At 37.8% G+C, this 24,710-nt stretch overlaps 1 pseudogene; it reads left to right on the plus strand.

Moving 5' to 3' along the window:
• The first annotated feature begins 9,434 nt into the window (after positions 1-9,434).
• Positions 9,435-11,736, plus strand: LOC116111774 (annotated as a pseudogene).
• The last annotated feature ends 12,974 nt before the right edge of the window (positions 11,737-24,710 follow it).

Consider the following 24,710-nt stretch of genomic DNA (forward strand, 5'->3'; position numbering starts at 1 on the left):
CAAAAAGTTGCATTCACATTTTGTTTACATCGACTCGGTCACACGACCATTTAATTCACCTTCAGTCGGCCTCATGTTCAATTAAAGAAATATTCAACTACAAGTTTACTTTCACCTTCCAACCACACGGCCATTGAACGAAAACTTTCACCTTCAAATGATTCACACTATCTCGGTCACTAGACCACAACATTCTAAGGCGTACACCTTCAGTTGGCTCATACCGACTCAAAGTGCATGATCACCTTCAAATGACGTTACCAACTCAACTACTTGGCTTTTACTCCACATAATAAAAACACAATTAGTCGGCTAAGACCGACTCAACAAGGCATACACTCGGTTAGACTACACCGACTCAGTTGCAATGACTCATCCAAACAAGTTACATCTATAAGGCGTTGTAGAGAAAGAGGGTCAAACCTTTCACACATCTACTATCAATCAACCCAGTCATCCATAAAGAAGGAAGCAAAATGGAAACACATGCTGAATCATAAAAAGCCTCAAACGGTCAAGTATCAAGTGCAAAAAGACACATACACCAAGAACAAACAAAGGCAACTCAGGCCTCAAAATACAAAAAAAGAAAAACAGATACAAGTCTAAAGGCCATCATGCCCCATATCATCAGTACGAGTCATCTCATCCATCACTGACTAGGTCTGTATGTCACCTCCCTTGGAAATCGTCCCTCTAGCCTGGTCGCCAGCATCAGCTCTATTTCTCAACTCCATAGTCATCCGCCCTAATTGACCAGTAAAATCCAAGATCTGGTCCTCAACCTACTCCTCCGTATGATCGCCTCACCCAACGACCTCCTCATTCTTCATCTCGCCCCAGAGTTGGATGTTCTCATCCGAATTCTAATAGGCAGTGTTTTTGGACTTGTAATCTAGCATCAACTCTCTTTTGGCCCTAATGATTGCATCATCAGCAATGGTGAGACATTGACCCCTCAACGACTGAATCTCTACATCCTTTTCGGCCAGCTCCTTCTTTAGTCGCTCCAACCCAGCTTCGACCTCCTTAACTTGTTGCTTGCTCTCCCTTTTGACCTTTTGGGCCCCCACCTCTCTCATTCGCAGGTTGGTGTTAGACTTGAAGATTTCTTGTATCTTCTTCTCCTGCGCTATGGCGGACTTCCTGAGATGCAAACTTTTCATGAAAGCCTACACAAAATCACTCAATCAATGTTAAGTCACACAACAAATACAATCAAGTAAAGGCCCGGTTCATACTTGGAAAGCGCGAGAAACCCCCCAATTAGCAGTTGCAACCACCCCCATCTAACTTAGTCGACTCTCGTCCATAGGAAACAGGATCGAATCAACCAACTTGCTCATTGAACTCGCGTTAAAATATGTCGACGCTTAAGTGGGGACACTAAAAATCAACATCTCACTCTCCTCGTCCAAGACTACCATCTTAGATGACCTAACCTCTGTCACAACCGACCTGCTGGGAGGAGTAACAGCCACATCCTGCACCATCCTTTCTTCCCTTGATGAATAGTCCCTTTTTCTCTTCTTGTGATGCCTCACGATGGACTCACTCGTACTCGAGATATACAATTTTTTCATCAGTCCTTCTAAAATCATAAATTCCTCAATAGTTAATGGGTTTAGGCGTGACTTACCAAGCAAAATATGATTGTAGTAGCGAATGAGCAACACGTGCCATGTCTGCTTCAATGAAAGGAAAATGATACCTCGTTGAATTGCCTTAACACTGGCCCACAGGTGACTGGCCTTCAAATTGGCCTCCTCTAACACCACTCACCAATCTCTTTGCTATTTCGGTATGGCTAGAACCTCTCTAGTCGACACGTCCAAGCCGTCTCTGCTCTGACTAGCTCGGTTATAATCAGGATCTACAAAGGAAAAACAAAATAAGACTTTAGTAATCAAAGCACAAGGCAAGAATAAGTTTCTCATCGGTTGCTCGCTAGGTATAAGAGATCTCTCCTTGGCCTTTCTCTCTAAAGACTGCATTGACCCTTAAGAAGAAGAAACACTCCTTCCAATTTTTGACACTCGACCATAAGTTGGTCACAAGTTGGATCCGGTCGTGCCTGAGGGTCACCGCGTATCTATCCTATCCTTGTCCTGCTCCTTCAAAAAATATGAGTATAACAACTCATGCAACTCAAACAGGACCTGGTTCTGCACATAGAGAACCTCCAAAGCCATCAGCAGCCTCTACCTGTTTGGCATGATTTGGGTTGGTGCGATCATAAAGTGGTTTAACACCTCCTAACAAGACGGGGTATTAGGAGTCTCAGCCCATCATAGAACTACTTCTTATAAAAACTAACCAAGCTTTTTGCTTCCCAGTCAACTGTCTCGTATGCTTGGGTATCCTTATTTCAACTAACTTAGGAATATGGTACATTGTCTTGATCCTAAACACATCGTTCCCTTTCATCAAGGGTGGATAATCCACATTCAGTATCCTATTGTCGGGGCGACTCGATTTTTTCCTCGGAACCACCATTAGTAGAGAGCAAATCTTCAGAACCATCGGAATTATCGGAGTCTTCCCCACTCATCCCTTGCCCATCAGAACTATCTTCACTGGAATTGGTACCACTCGGCCAAAGAACCGCTACGGTCAATCCCTTTGGAATGCCTACTAGTACGCCGCCTCCCTTTGGCATCATAACCATTGTTGGGACTCTCTTGTACTCATTTTCACCCTCCATACCTGCTCCACTCGACTCGCCCGACTCTGACTATGACATCAGATTTTCAACAACTCCCTATTCCACTCGACCTTAACAATTGAGTGACTCTCCAAGGCCAAGATACTAAACCCTTAGTCAAGCACAATTCAACAACTCGATTCGATCAAGATGACTGACTGATTATTTCTTCAAACTTACAAGCTTATTTAAGCTTCAAACCCACTCACTCGCCTAGGGCAATCGGGTGCCTAAGGCACCAACCTACTGGCTTGACCTCCAACTGTCAGATACACTCGACTCGGTCAGGGCGACTGAGTGATCATGTCCAGAACTTTCCAACTCACAATCCACTTCTCACTCCACTAAGTCTGGATGACCGAATGCCTTAGTGACATGCTATTTGCAAGTGTACGAAATCGAGCAAGTAGTAAAGCTCGAGTAAATGAATGTCGAATCCCAAGAGAACTACTTACCAAGTACCAAACTAATCTATTTTATAACTATTTGATAAAACAAAAATGATTTAATGAAAAATAAAACAAACTAAAAACTAAATAAAATCAGAATTTTATTAATACTTTGATAAAAAGATCAATATGACTAAACCTAGGGCACATATTTTACACCAATTTAATCCTATGCATTGACAATTATTGCTAACCTAATTAAGCTTATTCTAAAGGCCAAACTCCCTAATATTTCACTAACTTTCTCTTGAACAAATAGTGAATTAACCCTTAAGCAACAACCCAAAATATCTCTAAAGTGGATTTAGAAGCTAAAAGATCATTAAGTTCTATGGAATTTACTAGAGGCTCACAGATCGTGGTAACCTATCTCTAGCGTTCGCTCAATCTATAGTTTTATTACCTTAGACTAATTAGGTTTCATCTCTCAATCTCAACCCAACCTATGATATCATTCATCTCTTGCATCCATAAGAATTGAAAGCTTTACACACAATAATAAAACTTAGAATTAATGCTCAATTAAAATTAAAAACAATAAAGTCCATGTATATTCATAAATTGGGCTACATCTTTAGCCCTAGAAAAGAAATTTAGTTTATAATTGTAGTAATAAAAACAACCATTGTATTAACAAACATGAGTTCAAGAAAGAAAAATAGAAAAACTTCTCTAATTGGTGAACGAAATCTGCAAGAATTCTGATCTGCAAAATAGTAGCTGCTCTTTCTCCTTCTCTAATCTCCCTAAAAACTAATAAAAGACCTTTATTTAAAGTGCTAGGGTTTGAAGGTTAATTAGGAAAGAACTAAATGCCTTAAACCATTCAGATTCGGACTAAGAAAATAAAATAACCTAAACAGGCCCGTAATCCATCACTGTGGCAATAGTTCTTTCTATCCCAAGAGTCTGAGTCTTTAGAATTTGGTGAAGTCATCAACATGAACTTTATAGCTCTGGGAATACGCTTCCAATGCCACAAGAATCATAGAATTCCAATTTCTATAGCTCAAGTTATGATCAAAACATCGAATCATGCTCATCTTGAAGAATTTCCAGGTTTTAAGTCTCATCTTCAACGCATCATAACTTCCTCATTTCAATTCCGATTCTTGCACCGTTTGTTCCTACTCTTCACAAATTCCATTGACAAACTTTATTCTTCATTCAAATATCGTTTATAACCTGAAAATACTCAAAATACACCTGTGATCCCATAAAAGGTATTTATGAAGTAATTAACTCAAATTTCACAAATTAAACACATTTTTCCACAAATAATCCAATTGAATCACTAACAAAACATGCATTTTCAAGCTCTTATCACTTAGCCCTCAACTTCTCTAATCTCCAGCCTTCACTTAATCACTTCACTCGACTCGGTCAAGAAGACTGAGACGAGTCGAACGAACATACCCCATAACTCAGCTTCATATTTTACCTTTCCAAAACCCAGAACTTTGAAAATCAACCCAGCACACTTTGCACTCACCAAAAGCAACCAAAACTCAAACAAACCACTCTGAATCTTTCCCGAAATCAAACACAAACTACAAGAAAACGATTCAAAATCGCAAAAATCTTTTTCACCACAAAACAAAATTCAAAAACCCTTTTTCTATTCAAAACCTCCTTCAAAAATCCAAGAATACTGGCCTAGGAACCAACTATAATGCAATAATGAACTCAAAATCAGAAAAGAAGACGTAGGAGAAGCGGTTTACTATGAAGAAACATCGGAAAAACCTTTGCAATGTTGAAAAATTCTCTCATACAAGCGAACTGTGAAGAAGAGCTCTCTAGAGTTTGAAATGAAAAAGATGGAATACCAAAAGACACATCTGATTGGCATTTAATGCCTATCCCTTCAAACAGGACCACATGGCAAACCCTTGTTTTGCCCTAGGAGACTCAACTTTTCAAATTCATGCTCAGAACGAGTTAGAATCATGACCTTGCACGTGTCACCTTTTTATTCAAGCCTTGTACCCCGAAAGCATGACTGGTTGCACATACCTTAGTATTATAATTTGGCCTACCTAACTGGGTGAGTACTCTTCAATAAGTACTAACTATTCATCTCATCCTTATAACTTATTTGATCAAATGCCTTCAAGAGACTCCATATCCAATCACTCGGTCTGCTCGACCGAGTGAGTAAGCTGTGAAGAAATTTGGCCTTCCGGCACTTAAAACACACTCACTTCAACAATTCAAGTAACTTACTCGGTACTGCGCATAGAGAGAAGACCCTTCAAGGATTCTACCATACCTCCCTACTCAGTTCAACGCACCAAGTGAATGCTACTCCAAAGAACTAGCTTCACAACAAATCATTCGGTTTAATGTATCGAGTGAGTACATCTCCAGAGTTTATGTGTCCACCCATTTACTTGGTTCAATGCACCGAGTAGGACACATCTTCGTAGGATTCTACATTCTCACTCGGTTTTATGCATTGAGTGAGACAACTCTCACAATTTCCACATTTTCTCACTCGATTTGATGCACCGAGTGAGGAAACCTTCACGGGTATTCACCTCATCCTCTCACTCAGTTCGATGCACTGAGTGAGGTCTCCATGGTTGATCACACTTTCTCACTCGGTTAGATGCGCCAAGTGAGGACACATTTGCAGTTCACATCTCGTAATCACCCACTCGATTTTGTACATCGAGTGTGTCACATACATGAGACAAGCTTTATTACTCGGTTCCACGGACCGAGAGGTGACACCTTCACATACCCAACTAGTCGGTCACGAAGGCTAACTGAGCACACATTCACACAACATTAACTACTCTCTAAGCTAAGTACTCCTTAACTTAAAGAGTCAGGGGCAAACTGTTGGGGCCAAAAAATGTTCTCAGCCTCAGTGGGCCCAAAAATGAAACACTTTAATGAAGCTCAGAGCCATGGCCCAATTTTGGTTGAGCGCACAATAGAATTTGCATAATGGGCAAGCCCATTACACCCACCAAGTTGCTTACAGATTGAGCCTAATCACTAAGGCCTTGATTCACTTAGGCCTCACCGTTAGTTTATTTGCGCCCAAGTCCGCTGGTCCAAGATCACCCATAGGACCTAGGGTTTACTTGGACCCCAAGGCTATCTACTTCCTATTTTGGTATTATCCAAGTTCTCACGAAGAGATCCATCAATATCTTAATTTCTCTTATATTCGAATCTTAGACTAAATAAGACTTCTTCTTCTTCTAAGGAAAGTGAATTGAAGACTTTCCTGTTCACTAAACCTCAACTAGTATGGACTCATAGTCCTACTAGGATTCAGAGATCCCGCAATTGCTATATAAACAGAGGTCTGCCCTCTCACACTTCATTCAACATTACACCTTCAAACCCCCTAGTTTTCACCCTTGAGAGCTATACACCATTGTTGTAGTTCTAGTCTCCGACTAAACTTCCAGTAACCCTCTCTTTCCCTTACCCTCACTAAATTAGCCTCATTCAGTCTTGCTGACTTGAGCGTTAGAGTGCCTATGGTAAACACCCCCTTAGTGTTTTCCGTTCACTTCACACTTGTTTCTTTGTGTGTGCAGGTATAGCGGATTGCTAGTGGCCTCAACCTCATGGGATCATATCCCCCATTCCGTAACCATAAATTTTACCGTCTACAATAATAATAATAAAAAATTATATTGATATGATGCTTAACAACAATACAAGGGCTATTATTATTATTATGATTCAGCTTTAAGAGTTCACCTAAATATTATTGTTGCATTAGCCAATGTTATTATCATATGCAAAAGTAACACGAAACATGAATTTACAGCCAAATTATTACAAAGGCGGCGGCTCTCTCTATCTCAATTTTGAGGAAGTGGAGAAACTTTCGGCATGGAGTTGAATATTTGTTTGCTTTGATTTTGTCTAAATGGCTTTAAGTTGTTGGAGATTTACACATATGCTATCACTCACAAGGAAGAGTTTAGATCATCTCTCTTCAAATGTCAAATATCAAATGTCAAATTAATAAATAAAAATTTATCACTTTGATTATGTTCACAGTTTGAATCATAACAAGAGACTTAAGATTAGTAAATATTTGAAGACATTATAGTGTTGATATGATAATATTAATTATTGTGTCAACCTAATATCTTAGATCATCTTTCACTCACGTTCATATTTTTTTTTTCTTTTTTAAATAGAGAAATAGATAGAATAGAAAAGACTACTCATGAAATATGCATATATGATATAACTGTAATATTTAACATCAAAGATTTATCATAACACTGAAGGCAAAATGCATGATAACTAACTAAAAATGTTGACTTCTGTACTTGTTTTCTTACTAATTTTGCTGAGGAAATAAGTTTATAATTAATCGGCTCCAAAACGAAAATGTAAGAAAAACATAGAGAAGAAGAACTGATTGATAGAATTTCAATTAGCATAAATAAATAATTGGTATCCCAATGTATTAGATACAGAGCAACAAATCATGTTATATGAGAATCCATTAATTTTATCGAATACTAATGTGGGTTTTAACCAAAAACAAAAAGGCCTTGTTGACATTAGATATAATAATACATATATTTTTATCAATAATATTATGCTTTTCAAGTCTTTCTACGTGAGACGACCTTCATTAATGTAAGTGATGAATTGATATAATATTAATATAGTTTTAATGTAATTGAAAATTCTTCTAAAATGATCACATAATCACCAAAATTCTTAGATGAGCGAAGAAAACGAGTGAAAAGCACTAATGTAAAGATGAATGTAGAGCTCATCACTATCACCACCACCACCAAAATCCATCTTCCAAAACGCGTTCAAACCACTCATACAGACATGTGGAATTTCACGCCTTAAAAGACAACTTTTCATATTTATTTATTTATTTAATTATTATGAGTTGAGTTTTCTCCCACTACATATAAAACGACAATGGAATTAGGTTTCAATTATCAAAATGGAAACCAGCTGCATGCACTTCACTTCTTCCTCCACTTCCACTTCATTTTCATGGGACACAAAATCTTCCTATCCATTTTACTCTTTATTATTCTTCAATACAGAAAGTCAACATCTCTCAAAACCACTTAACTATACTATACTACACTTTGTCAACCATCTAGTTTTGTCTTTCTACAGTCACCCTTCAACAAATATTATTGCATACAAACATTCTTAGGTAATGATAAATATTAAAAGATAAAATTTTATTTCAATAAAAAAATCAATTAATTTTTTTATTATTTACTGACATTCTCTAATTATTCACCATACAATTTTTTTAAAAAGTACGAATATACATCATTTTAGAAAATGTTATTCTACCGACGTCAATTTTTGACGGGAAATATTGCCGTTGGCGTTACCATTACTATCGACCCTAGTACCGGAGAAATCTGCCTAATGCCCACGCATATAGGACATGTTCAGGATTCATGGTCAAAATATTGATTATACTTGAATGTGGAGAAAGAAAGCACTAATATATAGGAATGACATGGCTCAAATTGAATAGGTTTTAATTTTATCTTTTTAATATGTTTTCGGTTCAGTCACTGGATCCCAATGCAAGTAGTGGATGTAAGTTATTATTTCTACAATATTCTTTTCTCCCCCTACAATATAGAAATGTCAGTTTCGTACTGTTGTTTACAAGTAGGCTCGCCAATTCGTGGATATTCTAGACCATTCGTTTAATGAATTACTCAAATTAATATTGTTTTTTAAACAATGTGGATTTCTCCTTCAACTAACCCAGAAGTTTAAACAGTTTTGAAGTCTAAATAATAATTTAAATGAAGATGTGGAATTCTTGTAATTAATCAACGAATTTAATCGAAAAGCTTGAGTAACATTTAAGGTTCCAATGTTTAAGTTTTAAGGCTTAGCACTGATCTTGTAACTGCAGGTGTTTGATAATTAAAAGATTTAGCTAATTAACATAGAATCGACAATCAAAATGGAAGACTAGTTCATACGGTCTTAATTCCCACATGCAATTGACATGCATTAGCTCAAGATTATCATGTTAATTAATAAATGGATTAGGTGGAGGAACCTTCAGACCTATTCCTCCTTTCTGATCTTTAATCCACAGTGATCGAATTGATTTCAAGCAAACTTACTCAATCATTCGCATGTATATATATATATATATATATTTACACATTGTCTTTCCCTCTGTACATCAACTAGTTTCTGTATCCATTTTCAGCCATTCATTCTTTCGTTATTCATCTATATATTAATTTCTATATGTGTTGAAGTCTCCTCCAAGTTTAGCAAAAATGGTGATGGTAATTTAATTGTGGATTGTTAATAATGAGGTGATAGTAAGTGGTTTTCCATTTGGAGCCGATGGGCTAAGCATGGGTTACTACATAATGAATGCCCATTAGCTGAACAATCGTCAGACATACTGTTACAAGAGCTCTTGATGCTGATCCTACTCTCGCAGCAGCCCTCGTCAGATGCATTTCCATGATTGTTTCATAGAGGTTTAATCAATTCTTAATTATATAGGTTTATTTATGAAAACTTATGTATATGTATATCTTTTAATATATAAGTTTGTGATGAATTAGGGAGTGATGGGTCAGTCCTTCTTGATTCAACAAACGATAACACAGCAGAGAAAGACTCCCCTGCCAATTAGACTACGAGGTTATGAAGTTATTGATGATGCTAAGGAGGAGCTTGAAAATCAATGTCCTGGTGTTGTCTCTGCGCTGATATTGTTGCAATGGCTGCTAGAGATGCTGTCTTGGGTAAGAAAATTAAGTTTTCTGTGTTATTTAGCAATGCTTTTCGTCTAGTACAACTCGGAGATCGTCCCTCGCGTAACTAATTAATGATATAGGTTATGTTTTTTTTTTTTTTGTTTTTTTGTTTTTTTTTGTTTTTAATATTAAACTATAGACAATTCTACAATGCATCTGTTTTACCCTACAACCTTCCAATAATAGAGCAAGTTTCATACACAAATTGACGTGACACACCTTCATTGGATGGTTATAAGTGCATCATATGCACAAACGAATTATTCCCATTATAATGATATTTAATACAAAGAGCTTTTCTCGACCCCCCTAAGGTTTAATCAAATGACAAATTCCCCTTGAGATTTTAGAAATAACAAAATTTCCATTGCCATAGTGAACTGTTAGCATATCGTTAGAATTCATAGTATGATGGGTTAATAAATATTTACCTAATTGCCTCTCTTCGGTTTATTTTACCACAGAAGATTAACAATAAAGGGATTTTTGCTATTTTTATAACTATAGGGGGATTTTGTTATTTAAGCACACTTAAGGGAGATTATTGTTATCAGAAAGCTTTTATGGTAAATATCTTTGTAACAGAGACTTGACTATAATTAGGGTATGTATCCTTCTTGTGTTATAGAAGTATCAAAGAGCTCTGTTGTAGTGTAATGATAAAAAAAATATATATGCACAAAATGGTAACAGGCTGGAGGCCCAGTGTATGATATACCAAATGGAAGAAAGGACGGAAGAAGATCAAAGATAGAAGACACAATCAATCTTCCTTCTCCAAGCTTCAATACCTCTCAGCTTATCAAAATGTTTGGGCAGCATGGTTTCTCTGTCAAAGGTATGGTTGCTTTATCTGGTAAGTATTCAAACTATATGAATGCACTCTTTTAGTGACAATCTATCGTGTCTTATAATTATTGGCCTAATTAATTACTTCTAGAGCACTTAGCTGTATATAACCAACTAAAATTTCTTTAATAAATTATGTGAGCTAGCTGGCTGGAAGCTTCTTATAAAATGACATCATTTGGGTATTTTTCAACTTTTTCCATATTTCTAGAAAATTAACCATCATATTTTTATAATATACCAAGATTAAGGTCGGTGGATGGATAACTTTACAATTTAGATATGAAAATCTATTTGGATTTGTGATAAAATAACGACCGCCCACCAAAATGGCTTAAAATAATAAATTAAGGGGATTTCTCAAGAATAATTAATTTTTAATTTTCCAAATATTTTTTGCAGGGGCACATACACTTGGAGTGGCAAGGTGTTCATCATTCAAAAATAGATTGAATAATGTTGATCCAACTTTAGGTTCTGAGTTTGCAAAGACATTATCAAAGACATGCAGTGGTGGTGACAACGCAGAGCAACCTTTTGATGCCACCAGAAATACTTTCGATAATTTTTACTTCAATGCATTACAGAGGAAATCCGGGGTGCTTTTTTCAGACCAAACATTATATACAGATGCGAGAACTAGAGGCATTGTTAATGATTATGCCAGGAACCAAGCTATGTTTTTCTTTAATTTTCAGCAGGCTATGGGCAAAATGAGCTTGCTTGATGTTAAGGAAGGAGCTCAAGGAGAAATAAGATCAAATTGTCGCAAAATTAACTGAGAATTTAGTTGGTTAGCGAGAGAAAATTGTGTTAAAATATTTAATTGCATGTATTAACAACATTAATGTATATGTAATATCTTTTTTGTTCTCTTGTACGTTGAATAAACAAATTTGAGATTATTCTGTCTTAGACTATGATTTAAGCGAATGTAATACCTTTTTAGATTTGTAGGGCATGTTTTATGCGCTGCCGCGTTGTATAGTATAAGTATTGTTATGTATAGTATTGTGTTTTATTGTATAATATTATAACAAAAATAAGGGTGTTTTTGGTGCACTGTATTAAATTATATTTATTTTTAATTAAATTCTATTAATAATATTTATCTAAATAAATTTACAGTGATTTTATTAAAAAAACAAATAATTTCTTTAATTATGTTGATGCTTGATTTTGACACCAACGACCTCGCACGTGTAAAGTGCTAAACAGGTCTTAGAAATTACACGTGAATAGTAGTATGCAAAGACTTAACAAATAAATGAGACAGTGTGAATTTTTATAGTGGTTCGGATGCTTAAAACGATTCCTATGTCTACTGTTATCTTTTTATATAAGTGTTCTTGGTTATTAGCTAAGTTACAAGAGGTCACGAACAGCGAACAGAATTATAAGAGCTTGGTATTCAGAGTGAATATTAAGCCAGTCTCTTTGCTATTTCTTTTATGAAAATCAGAGATCCTGATTTTGCAAGGGGGAGTCCTCTATTTATAGTCGTTGAGTTCAAGGTAATGATTACATGTCTGCAAGTGGGTAGGAGCCATGCAAGTCCTTCATTGCGTCCCATTGGCTGATAACTTAAGAAATATCCTTAAATTATATGGGGCTTGGACAGGTGTGTGGACCTCATTAATTCACAAACAAAACCTAAGCCTGCTAGGTTGGTGACAGCCGTATTGTAACAACTGCTGTAAACTAGTAAAATGCTTGCATAACAATAATAGAAAATGGGCCCAAAACTTTTCTTTTTATTATATGTAATAAGTCTTTTATACAAAAAGAGTATTATTTTACAAAATGCCATTTAAAAGACAAAAACAGGGGAAACAGTGTAGCTATTGCTCCTCGCTTGCCGACGCCCCTCTGACTGCATCATCACCTAGATCCTGCATCCACAAAGGAAAATGAGGGGGTGAGCACAAAATAATGCTCAGTAAGTAAACCCTCTATTTGTCTATCCCCGTAACTATTTTTGTAATTCCTTCCTCACACTTTCTTTCTATGGTTTTCTACTAACGTTATGGCCTCATCTTACCGAAGGTACGGTCGGATGGTGTTCACACAACACCATCTCACTCCTCATGACTATCGGGTGGAGTTCACACAGCACCAACCCGCTCTTAGTGACTACCGAATGAGGATCACAAAGCATCTACCCAGTTTTCATAACTATCGGGTGGAGATCACAAAGCCCCTACCCGTTTCTCATGACTTTTGGGTGACGATCACAAAGCATCAACCCGTTTCTAATAACTATCGGGTGACGATCACAAAGCATCAACCCGTTTCTACTAAATATCGGGTGACGATCACAAAGCATCAACCCGTTTCTAATGACTTTCTCTACTCTAGCACTTCTCATTCTCTTTACCGTAGAGTAGTTGCATTCACAAAGTTCTCTACTCATAAAGCAAGTGCATACACAAAGTTTTCTACTCTTCTTAAGTCACTTCTCAATGCACAAATAATGCATATGGATGGTTCATCTCCACTAATGCACTTATGAAATGCCAACATGCAATGTTGCAAGAATTAAGGTTCACTACTCATACTTAAACCTCTACTAGGCATTTCATCAAACAACTCAAGTGCATAACAAGACTCTACTATAACAATAATTCTATGTCTTTCTCTAACCATCCAAAATGGGAGAAAACTCCCTCACATAGCCATAAATCCTGTCATAGAATAACACTTCTAAAAAGGATTTCTCAATATCCTTCAATTCCATCTCAAACTACATTCCCAACCCACATCTCACTTCTCATAATCAAAGTGTATGAACAACCATAAAGCAATAATTATCTCCATTTAAATCTTAATAACATAGCATATTACATATATATACATACACACATAATTGCAATTAACTCTCTATTCAAGAAAGTTCTCAAATCTCTACTTGGGTTGGGGTTTACTTACCTTGTGATGGAAAGATCTCACTAGCTCTTCCTTTCTCTTGGTTTGCTTGATTTTTCTCTACCTTAGGATGCCTTAGATTGATCTTTTACCCCAAATCACTCCAAAAGCCCTCTAAAAATCCTTAAACAATTGGAAGAGAAATTGAGAGGAAGCAAAAAGGAGAGTGGCGGTGGAGAAGAAGAATGAAGGGTTTTGCAATAACTTAATTCCTTTTAATACAATTTATGTACAAGCATTCCCATTTTGCCCTTACTCTTCCTTAGGAATTCCATCTATACCCTTTGATTCATTACAAACACATCCCCATATTAACATATTCTCCAAGCAAAATCCTTACATTTTACTCCCCACTTTTCCTACTAATTAGGGGCAGAATGGTCAAATTGCCCTTAGGGAAGAAAATATCTAAAACTTAACCAACATTTTGGTCGGCCCGTCGCCGCAGCGAAACTGTCCAGTAGCTTCCCCGGCTTCAACACCTCTTCGCCGCGGCGAAGATTCTTCTTCGCCCCGGCGAAGCTTGGAACACTAAACTTCTTCTATTTTCAACCAATTTTAAGGCAAGTATTCAACATACCACTCAATCAAAGGCCAACCAAACAAATAATACTAATAAACTGACTCAAATAAGAACAAAAGGAGAAACATTAGCTACGTACCTCAAGTGGGGCGTTACACGTATTCTCTTTGTCTTGGGGCGACATGGCAGATCTTGGACGGTGCAAAGCCTTCTTGAACTCTAATTAGTGCTCACTGATATAAGCTTACGTCGGTCTTGATTTTAAGGCATAATAGAAGAACTTCTTGAGATTCGAGGAATTGGATCTTGAGAACTTCATGATTATGCCGCGACCTGACTTGTCTTCAGAAATGGTTGCTTGAATTGAAAGCTGAGAGTAGTCACATCGTTGCAGACCACCTGAAGTAGATTGCTTGATCTGACTAGCAAACTGAGTGTAGGTCGTGACCTATATTTTGAAAGTAACACAAGCGACCTGACGTGATCGTTTACAGAGATCTACTGATCTGAGCTTGATCTTGTCTTGTGCTATCGAGATGTGTTTTGAACTCCAATTGTCATCCACGACTTGAAAACACTTAGAATATTTCGCTATTGAAAATTATGAATCATCTTGTTTAGTGTTCGAGTCTGACATGTTGAATAAATGCCTTTTTTGGAACAACCTCTTCAGATGTTATTTATTGCGCTTGACAGCTAGCTCAGTCAATAAAATAAACTTTATCTGACATACGTGTCTTTGCGCGCAATAAGTGTTAGCCATGAGCATTAAATGTGAGCCATGCTGAAATGATATTCCCTTTTGGTGCAATAAATGCGGTTGAAGGCGCATTAAATACGGAAGAGAAAATTACGTCGGCTATTCAAGTTCTCGATAAAGGATAATGTCGGTTGGTTTCTACGAGGCATAGGGGTTACTCTTCCCATGGATAGATGACACGTGGTCGAGATCTACGGCTAAGAGTGAATACCTGCCCAAACATCGCTGATAAAAGAAGCTAAGCCTCGTCTTCCACTCTATAAAACCCTAACTTTGCCCTAAGTTTCTAGAAAAATCAAAATTTTCAGAGAGAAAAACAGCGTTTTCCAACTCAAAAAATTTGTTCTTCTTCTTCCAGTTCATGTGAACCCAACATTACAACAGAGCACCCATCCCAAGCAGCCAAGAGGTAAAGAAATTTCTTCATTTCTCTCTTTATTCCAATCCTACAAAGGCTTATCTTTTACAGTCATGGTGGTTATGGGTGTCTGGTAGGCTTAGGTAGAGAGCATTTCTAGGTAGTGTTCGAAAGAAACACTTGAAGGTACAAAACTTAGGGTAAAGAGTCCTAGAGGATTATTTTTAAGAGCTTTTAGGGTTTAGAAGCTTTGACGGCTATGGAAGAAAAACCAGGGTTCTTTTATTCCTCTGAGTCATCATATGAAGTAGATTATTCAAGGTTTGAGTCTCCCCTAAATGTCATACCTTTATAGACTCTAAGGGCCATGGAGATCCTTGAAACGAGAACAGTCGGTGTAGAAAGCTCGCACCCGCCGGGTACTTCTATAGGTCCCGGAAAGGTGATAAGGTCCATTGTCACAGTGAACAAAATCAAAGATGCGTTAGAACAGTATGCGATCGACGTGGAAGTGTTCCAAAAGAAATTGTATATTGCCCAAGAGTCTCCCGAGGGAATGGCTGCGATCTCGGAAGCCATCTTTAAGTGCGAAGTGAGGATACGCTTCCACCCCTACATTAAGTCGATTCTCGACCACTTCCAGGTTGCACCATTCCAACTAACTTCGAATGCATATATGATAGCTATTGCTATGTATATATCATTCTGCGAGCATGACCTCGGGGAGCCAACGACGCTAGAGCTTGCTTGTGCCTATATATTGAAGAAAAGTAAAGATATGGACTCGTACTACCTCTCCAAATGATCAACAATTAAGGGAGAAATATTTGGCTATCCCAATACTGTGGGAGCTTACAAGACCAAATATTTTTTCTTTAAGTAAGAAGGTGTCTGTAAATTTCAAAAACCGAGTAGGTTTTTCCCCTTCAATCTTTAGGTCGTTTGTAATACTTTCTTTCTAGCTTGTATACTCGTAAAATAATCAATAAAACTCATTAAGATTTGTATAAGAAAATACACATATAAACGAGTAATAAAGTATGGGCCCATATTTAATTTTTCTTTATATACAAATATTTACAAAATATATTCAAAATAGCAACTTGACAGTGTAGCCCAATCCCTTCCACTGCGTGACATTCTGAGTGACCGCAACTCACCTATTACCTGCAAAAACATTGAAAACAATGGAGTGAGCACTAATTGCTCAGTAAGTAAACCTCCTATGCTACCCTTCTCTCTCCGTTGCTTAAATCTTGAATTTTCTTTCCTTACATCATACTTCCCGATTATTCTCTATTCTTTCCATGTTCTTTCTCTGTTCTTTCTCTATTCTTTCTCTGTTTTGCTCGCTATTTTTCTCTCAATTTTCTAATTTTTCACTACTCATGATAATGAACATGGTTTTATGCATATTCATGATGCAAATGCACAAATGCATAGATTATGCATTTTCTTTTCTATTTTTCTTATTCTGTTTTCTGTTTCTTTCTTTCTTTCTTTCTTTTCTAGTCTTTCTTTCTTTTCTATTCTTTCTTTCTTTCTTTCTATTCTTTCTTTTCTTGCCAATCGGACTCGGTTGAGGCATGGATTTGGAGCCTTGGCCGTGTGAGTGAATTCTCTAATTCTGGGTACAGTCCTCATTCACACGCACTTCTAACGGACTGTACAATTCTTCTTTCTGAATTCTGAGGCCTCTCACTAAAGGCGGCGTGCATGTGGGACTATGTCACTCACGGGCTCCCCGTCGCAACAACCTTCTCTTCTTTTTATCTTTTTACACTTCTTTAACTAAAATTTCAGATTTGAATATCTTTAATATTCTCATTTCTTTCTATTTTCTCTTTAACATATTTTAGTGTTTTTCCATGCTCTTATGAATGTGTATGCATGTAGATGGTTTCATGCTTATAATTCTTTCTAAATGCAAATGTTTAAATGCAAGAATGGTATGTAGCATAAAAATAAGTTTCCCTCTACCATCTACAAACTCATATCAATTCATAAATGAATAAGACTCATGCATACACTTCTCTTGGACATTTTATCAAACATATTGCATGCATAATCAAACTCTAACTTGACTACAATTCTATCTCTTTCTCAAGCCACTAATATTTGGAGTAAAACTCCCTTAAACAATTACTAAACCTGTCCAAAATAATACACTCCCAAAAATTCTACTCAACTCTTTCTAACTTCAACCAAACTTCAATTAATCATCATACAACCAAAACCACTTCTCATGGCTAAATTCTATTCATCAATAATCATCAAACTCATCAATTTCATCAACAATTCTCAAAATCATAAGCATATACATATATGTAAAATCTCTACACACTTGATTTCTCAAATCATAACTTGGATGGGATTTACTTACCTTTGATATGAGCAATCCAACCCCTTTAAGAATCTTTATTGATCAAACTCTCTTCTTCTGAAATCCTATGAGCACAAACCATCAAAATTCAACACTTTAAAAATGAAAAATCACTTCTTAGTACAAGGATCTTACCTAAAGTTGCTTGGGATATAAAATCCACTCAAAAATACACAAAACCTATGAATTTCTTTTGAAAAAGAATGAAGAAATTGAGAGGATTTGGAGGAGAAGGTGGCGCAAAAATGGGTTGAAGAGTGCCTAGGGTTTCACTCTTCAATCCTTGATATAACATAAAATTATATATTAGTTTCCCATTTTGCCCTTGCACTTTCTTTTAAATTCCATCTATGTCCCTTAGTCAATTACCATAATGCCCTCATTTTTATTGCATTCTCCATGAAATTCTATCTCTTTTCACTCCCCACTTTTTCAACTAATTTTGAGTGAAAAGACCATTTTACCCTTAATGCAAGTTTAAGGCATGTTCTTCACATTTTCTCAAAATAACTTTAGCAAAAATCAACTAAAGGTATAAGAGCATAAATTAAATTACGTACCTCCATGTGGGCGTTACATCGTTCATCCTTTACAGTTAATTCTTTTTTAGATTATAAGCTACGAACTCTTTTCTTTGCAGAAAACAAAATGACCAAGTTGTAGCTATTGACTGATCGTAGTTGCATCCAAGCATTTGGTCGACTTCCTGAACAAGGTTGTGATGCAAAGCTGCTTATGACGACCGAGAATCTTCAAAAGTACAGATTCTTTCCACCTGAAGCATACTTAGACGATTCAGCTTGTAAGTTTTCCTTAAACAGAAAAAACTCAAGTCTTTTACACATATAGGCTCTTTTTGCTGATGTGTTCATGTGCCATGTAGTAGCCATACAATCACAGAAAACAAAGCGATTTGGGGAATCACTTTCCCGAGGTTGAACCCAAACTCATAACCTGGACCAGCCTCAAGCGATGTCCTTGAAATAGGGACACAAGTTAGTGCCGAAAGGCTACCAACTGTGGAGCGCCATATAAAAGCTCCCCAGCTTGCTGCTACTCACCCGATGAAGAAGAAAACCATGGCCTTGAGGAAAAGGAAAACAATAACGATCAAAGCATTTGAGTCTAAGTCAGATGACTTTAGAATATTGCCAGGTGGGCTACAACCTACTCAACTTCCTACCTCGAAGGTCACTTCAAAGGGTGCCCTAGGAACTTTGCAAAGGAAGGAAGGTGCGACCACTCAAGGAGAAATTGGTGAAGAACAAACCAAAGAGGTCCTCGCCACAGAAGGGCAAAATCAATCCATACTGGACCTTCTAGGGCAGATGCCAGACTATCTAAGGCCGGTGGTCTTCACCCACTTGGAGTGCCAACTAGCATCGACCTTCGAGAGGTATGTAGCCTCCTGACCTTTTGACTTGGTGGCCACTGCGCTCCAGATGCAAAGCTAGGTAAAGAAAACCTTTCTCTTTGTGAACTCTTTTACATAGGTCAGGTTCTCTGGTTTTAAAAAACCATCTTTTTACCTATTTCTTCTACAGTCTTTGCCTACACTAAACGTTGCTCATAACAAGATGAAGATAAACTCCCTTGGGAAACTTCATGAAATGAAGAAGGAGGTTACCAAATTGAAGCAAGCCCTTGCGACCCCAAACGAAGCCACAAGCAATGCTCAGGTTCAAGCAAGCACATATCTAGTAGAAAGGGACTCTGCTTGATGAACAATAGAGTTCTAGAAGCACGAGTTTCAAAAGAAGGACGACCTTCAAAAGAAGGACGACCACACCAAAGAGCTCTAGATGACAATAGCAAAGCTCACCAAAGATCTAAATTAAAGAGAGAAGGAGCTGCAAAAGAGCATAGATCGTGAGAATGCGATAGAAAATACCTGAACTGAGTTGTGGGAAAACACAGAAAAGAGAATAAAGGCGAAAGACAAAGAGCTCAAGATGGCTCAAGGGTAGATCATTTCGTTAATAAAGCAGATGAAGCAATTGAACAGCAAGGTGGAAAGAAAAGCTAGTCATTGGGCATTACAAGTTATTCATAACTTGCAACCGAGCAACCCAAACTTAGACATTTCCAACCTCCTCGAAGAGTATCAAATAACGGTCGCATCAATGCAATCTGTTGAAGAACAAGAAGACCAGGAATTCGCCCAAGAGGAAGATCAACAAGAAACAAAAATCCCTGAAGATCAAGTAACCGACCTTGAGGTCGTAGTAACCGACCCTGAGGTCGTAGTAACCAAAGTTAGGGATCTTGAGATTCAAGACAAATGATCGACCTCTTTTCTGCCTATTCTCAAAGAGTTTTTTTTGTTTCTTTTCACTTTCTTTGTTCGTCATTAGCCCATTTATGATAAGATCTTCCACTACTCTCTCCCTGATATTCCTCCCTCTGATCGGGAGCGCTGGTCAAAGGTTCGGGGTTGTGGCAATTTAAAGCTGCCACTGAGTTTTCTATCCATAGATATTTCTCTATTATATTTTAGAAGCGAGTGAGGGAAATATCGTCGTCAGATTGTAGTTTCTTCCATAGATCGATTTGCGGGCAAACTCTAACAATTATCAGAGTTTGAACTGAATCCTTAGAGGTATTAGCCACCTTGTTCAGTTCCTTGTGGAACCTGTCAATATAGGACTGAAGAGACTCATTATTCTCTTACCGTATGTTGCTGAGATAGCTTAACGATATTGAGAACTTTCGATTGGCTTGGAAGTGTCTCAAAAATAATGAGCTCATCTGCCACCATGAGTTGATAGACCATAGTAGAAGCGATCTGAACCAACATTTAACCTGGGCAGTCAAAGTCACTGCTAAGTAGCGACACTTTGCCAAGTTTGAAACTTGGTGAAGCTCCATGAGGTCGTTAAAATGATAGAGAAGATCCTGAGGATAAAAATTCCCATCGAATGCCCTTATGTTGGGCATTTTGAATCTCAACGGGAGAGGAGTAGTCAGAACTGCTGGGGAAAAGGGAGACACCTCAGCAACCTACCCCTGCTCATTTTGTTAAGCTCTAAGCTGATCCAAAGCTCGTTGTAACTCCTCTATTTGAGGAAGCAGAGCCTTTGGGGGATCACTTTCTACAATGTAGGTACGCTTCCTACGATTGCGGTTGAGGAAAGATCGCAAGTCGATACTTTCTCTGCCTTGGCTGGAGCCTTCGGCATGCCTTGACATATGCTAGTTGGAGCCTTGTGAAGGCACTGAATGGCTTAGGGAGTTTTCCCTACCTCTACGGTGGTCAGAACCTACTCACGGATGGTGGGTGCTTCCCTCGTGGTGATGGTCAGAACCATCGTACCAACGATAGTGGGGATCTCTCTGTCGAGCACTCTTGTGAGGTTGCCCTTGCGATGTGGCGTGGGATGGCTCTTGATGCAACATATTGCCAAGTTGCTGATGCACGAGTTTTTTCCCTTTCTTGTGACCAGTATTCGCTTGCCCCTTTGAGCCTTTTTACCTTTTCTCAGCCACTTGCTTCCTTTTACCTTTACATGCTGTAATGCGTGTGGTATGAGCTTTTTCCCATTTCGACGCCTTAGCACAACTTATAGGCATTTTTAGGGGTGGTACCGCCTTGTCAGAATTTGGCGGAACGATCTAGCCTTTGGCTCATCATTTGAAGGGTGTTGTCGAACTTCTCCAGGTAGCTAATCATAGCAGGGTCTTCTTGGGAAGTCAAGGGGATGTCCGTCGTAATGCTTTGGGGAGGCGGAGCTACTTCGGGAGGAGTAGTCTCCTGATTATGGGGGGTCTCCTCGTTGTTGGTGCTAGCATGCTCGGTTTCAAGACCACAAGCCATAAGTATTGCAAGTAGAACTGATTGATCAGTTGAGAATACCGGACAAAGAGCTGATGTGAAATTTGGCCCTCCTTCTAGCGCCAAACTATTGATGCTTGATTTTGACACCAATGACCTCACACATGCAAAGTGTTAAAAAGGTCTTAGAAATTACACGTGAACAATAGTATGCAAAGACTTAATGCCTAAAACGATTCCTACATCCATTGTTATCTTTTTATATAAGTGTTCTTGGTTATCAGCCAAGTTACAAGGGATTGCAAATCGTGAAAAGAATTATAAGAGCTTGGTATTCAGAGTGAATATTAATCCAGTCTCTTTCCCCTGTGTTGTCTTTGCTATTTCTTTTATGAAATCAGAGATCTCGATTTTGCGAGGGGGAGTCCTCTATTTATAGCCACTGAGTTCAAGGTAATGATTACATGTTTGCAAGTGAGTAGGTGCCATGTAAGTCCTTCCTTGTGTCCCATTGGCTGATAAGTTAAGAAATATCCTTAAATTATATGGGGCTTGGACAGGTGTGTGGATCTCATTCATTCACAAATAAAACCTGAGCTTGCGGGGCTGGTGACAGTCGTATTCTCTCTGGGCAACGTGGCAGATCCTAGATGGCGTAAAACCTTCCTGAACTCTGATTTGTGCTCGTTGATGTAAGTTTATGTCAGCCCTAGTTTTTTAAGCATAACTGAAAAGATACAGATATGAAAAGAAAAATCTAGAAAGAAAAATGCAGAAAAAATAGAGCAAGAAACGTGTGAATTTTAGACAATGGAAATCTATTATTTTTTGTTTTAACTGATTGAACTACAAAGAGAAGGAAGGCTGACTTTATATATGCAGCCATCAGTTATCAAACGCTGTGTATTAGTTACACTTAAACATTACAAGTATTAAGCTGAACTTCTTCTTGATTTGCATAAACCGAGATCCTACAGTCTTCTTCTTCTTCTTTTATCAACGTCTTCCCTTAATTCAAAACCTCTTTAGTATTTCCATTCTTCTCAACATCACCCCTTAAACTGAACACCTTTTGATTCTTCGTTCTTCTCAATATCACCCCGTGAGCTGAACTTCTGTTGTTGACTTCCAGTCTTTATGTTGAGAGTGATGTTTTTGCTCAGTCATTAGATGTAAATCATTTAGAGATGAGACTATATTTAGCTTGCTTCTAAGTAGCTCAAACCGTGACCTAGAAAGAGGCTTTGTAAGAACATCAACAATTTGATACTCAGATGCCAATATTGTACACACAACTTTCTTTTAGCTGCTAATTCTCGTAGGAAATGAACATCTATCTCGATGTGTTTGGTTCTAGCATGGAAGATAGGGTTTGAAGATAGAGCTCGTACACTCATATTGGCACACCAGAGTACATGAGTTCTATTTATTTGTAAACCAAGTTCTTGGAAGAGATTTTGAACCCTCACCAACTCTGTAGCAGTCTGACTCAGAGCTCTATACTCTACTTCTGTAGAGGACAAGGCCACTACTATTTGCTTTCTAGAGCACCATTGCACCAGGTTACCACCTAGAAAAGTTGATCTTCAGTCACCTATGGCACTAGCCCAGTCAGCATCTGCATATCCTTCTAACATAAAATTTTGGTTTTTCCGAAAGATCAATCCATGCTTACTTGTGCCTTTGATATACCTTAGAACCCTTTTGCATGCTGTCCAATGAGCAATGGTAGGATACTGTAAAAACTAACTCAATCTATTCACGGCAAAAGACAAGTTAGGTCTTGAGTGAGTAAGGTACTGCAGACCCCCTACAATGCTCCTGTATAATGTTGGTTGATCAAACAAGGTGCTATCTTCTTTACTTAGCTTGGTACCTAAGGCCATCAGAGTTTGACATGATTTACAATTTGCCATTCCAGCCTTGACTAACAAATCATGAGCATATTTTGACTGAGTGAGAAATAGACCTAAATGATCTCTTTGTACCTCAAAGCCAAGAAAGTAATTCAGGGCACCAAGAGTTTTTAAAGCAAACTTTTGGTTTAAATCTTCCACAATCTGAGTGATTAGTGAAGAGTATGTCCTCGTAATTAGTATATCATCTACATATACTAAAAGGTAGATGATTTGAGACCCTTGTTTCAAATAAAACAAGCTTGTATCTGATATAGAGCTGACAAAACCCCAATCAAGCAAAGAGTGCTTCAGTTTGTCAAACCATGCCCTGGGGGCTTGTTTTAAACCATACAAAGCTTTGTTAATCTTACAAACATGATGAGGAAACTTGGAGTCAGTAAAGCCTTCAGGCTGCTTCATAAAGACTAATTCCGTCAATTCACCATTGAGAAATGCATTATTAATGTCAATCTGTTGAATATCCCATTGATTATGTACTGCAAGAGACAAAAATAATCCTTATGGTGGCAGGCTTGATAACAGGGGAAAAAGTATCAAAATAGTCAAGCCCATGAGTTTGTTGGAACCCTTTAGCCACTAATCTAGCCTTGTATTTTTGTAAGGTTCCATCAGGTTTCAACTTTGTCTTAAACACCCATTTACACCCTACTATATTCATATCTAGTGTATAAGATACTAAAGACCATGTTTCATTTCTCATCAAAGCTTTGAACTCATCTTTCATTGCAACGTTCCATTCGAGTATGATCAGTGCTTCAGAAGCAGTTGTTGGCTCATTAAGGATATTTTGAGTGGCTATGACGGCACGTCCTACAGAGGTTAGGTGTGAGCTTTTTGATCTTGTAATCATAGGGTGTTGGTTTAATATTGGTTGAGGTCGAGAGATAGGTAAGACTACCTCCAATTGTATATCGGGACAAGCATTTGAATTATGAACCTCTTGAAGCTCTTTATATGGCATTTTGTTTGTGGTAAAATCTACATAAGCAATTCCATCAAGATTCTTATGAGCAAAACACGACATCTGAACTTTCTGCTGATCATTAATAGGTTCATCAAGGACCTCATGAGTAGCTGGAGCTGAAACATTAACAGGTTCATCTGGAGGTAGAATATTGGTATGTATCCCTACTGTGTTTGTGGTAAAATCTACACCAGCAATTCCATCAAGATTCTTAGGAATAGAGTCTATCATCTGAACTCTATGCGGAACCTGTTTGGGATGTAACTCCTCATTTGTTAACACATTTCCAGAGTCACATTCTGATATGAAAGCATCACCAAGAATATAGCTA

This window comes from Pistacia vera, unplaced genomic scaffold, assembly GCF_008641045.1.
Source record: "Pistacia vera cultivar Batoury unplaced genomic scaffold, PisVer_v2 Contig65, whole genome shotgun sequence".
NCBI classification, from domain to species: domain Eukaryota; kingdom Viridiplantae; phylum Streptophyta; class Magnoliopsida; order Sapindales; family Anacardiaceae; genus Pistacia; species Pistacia vera.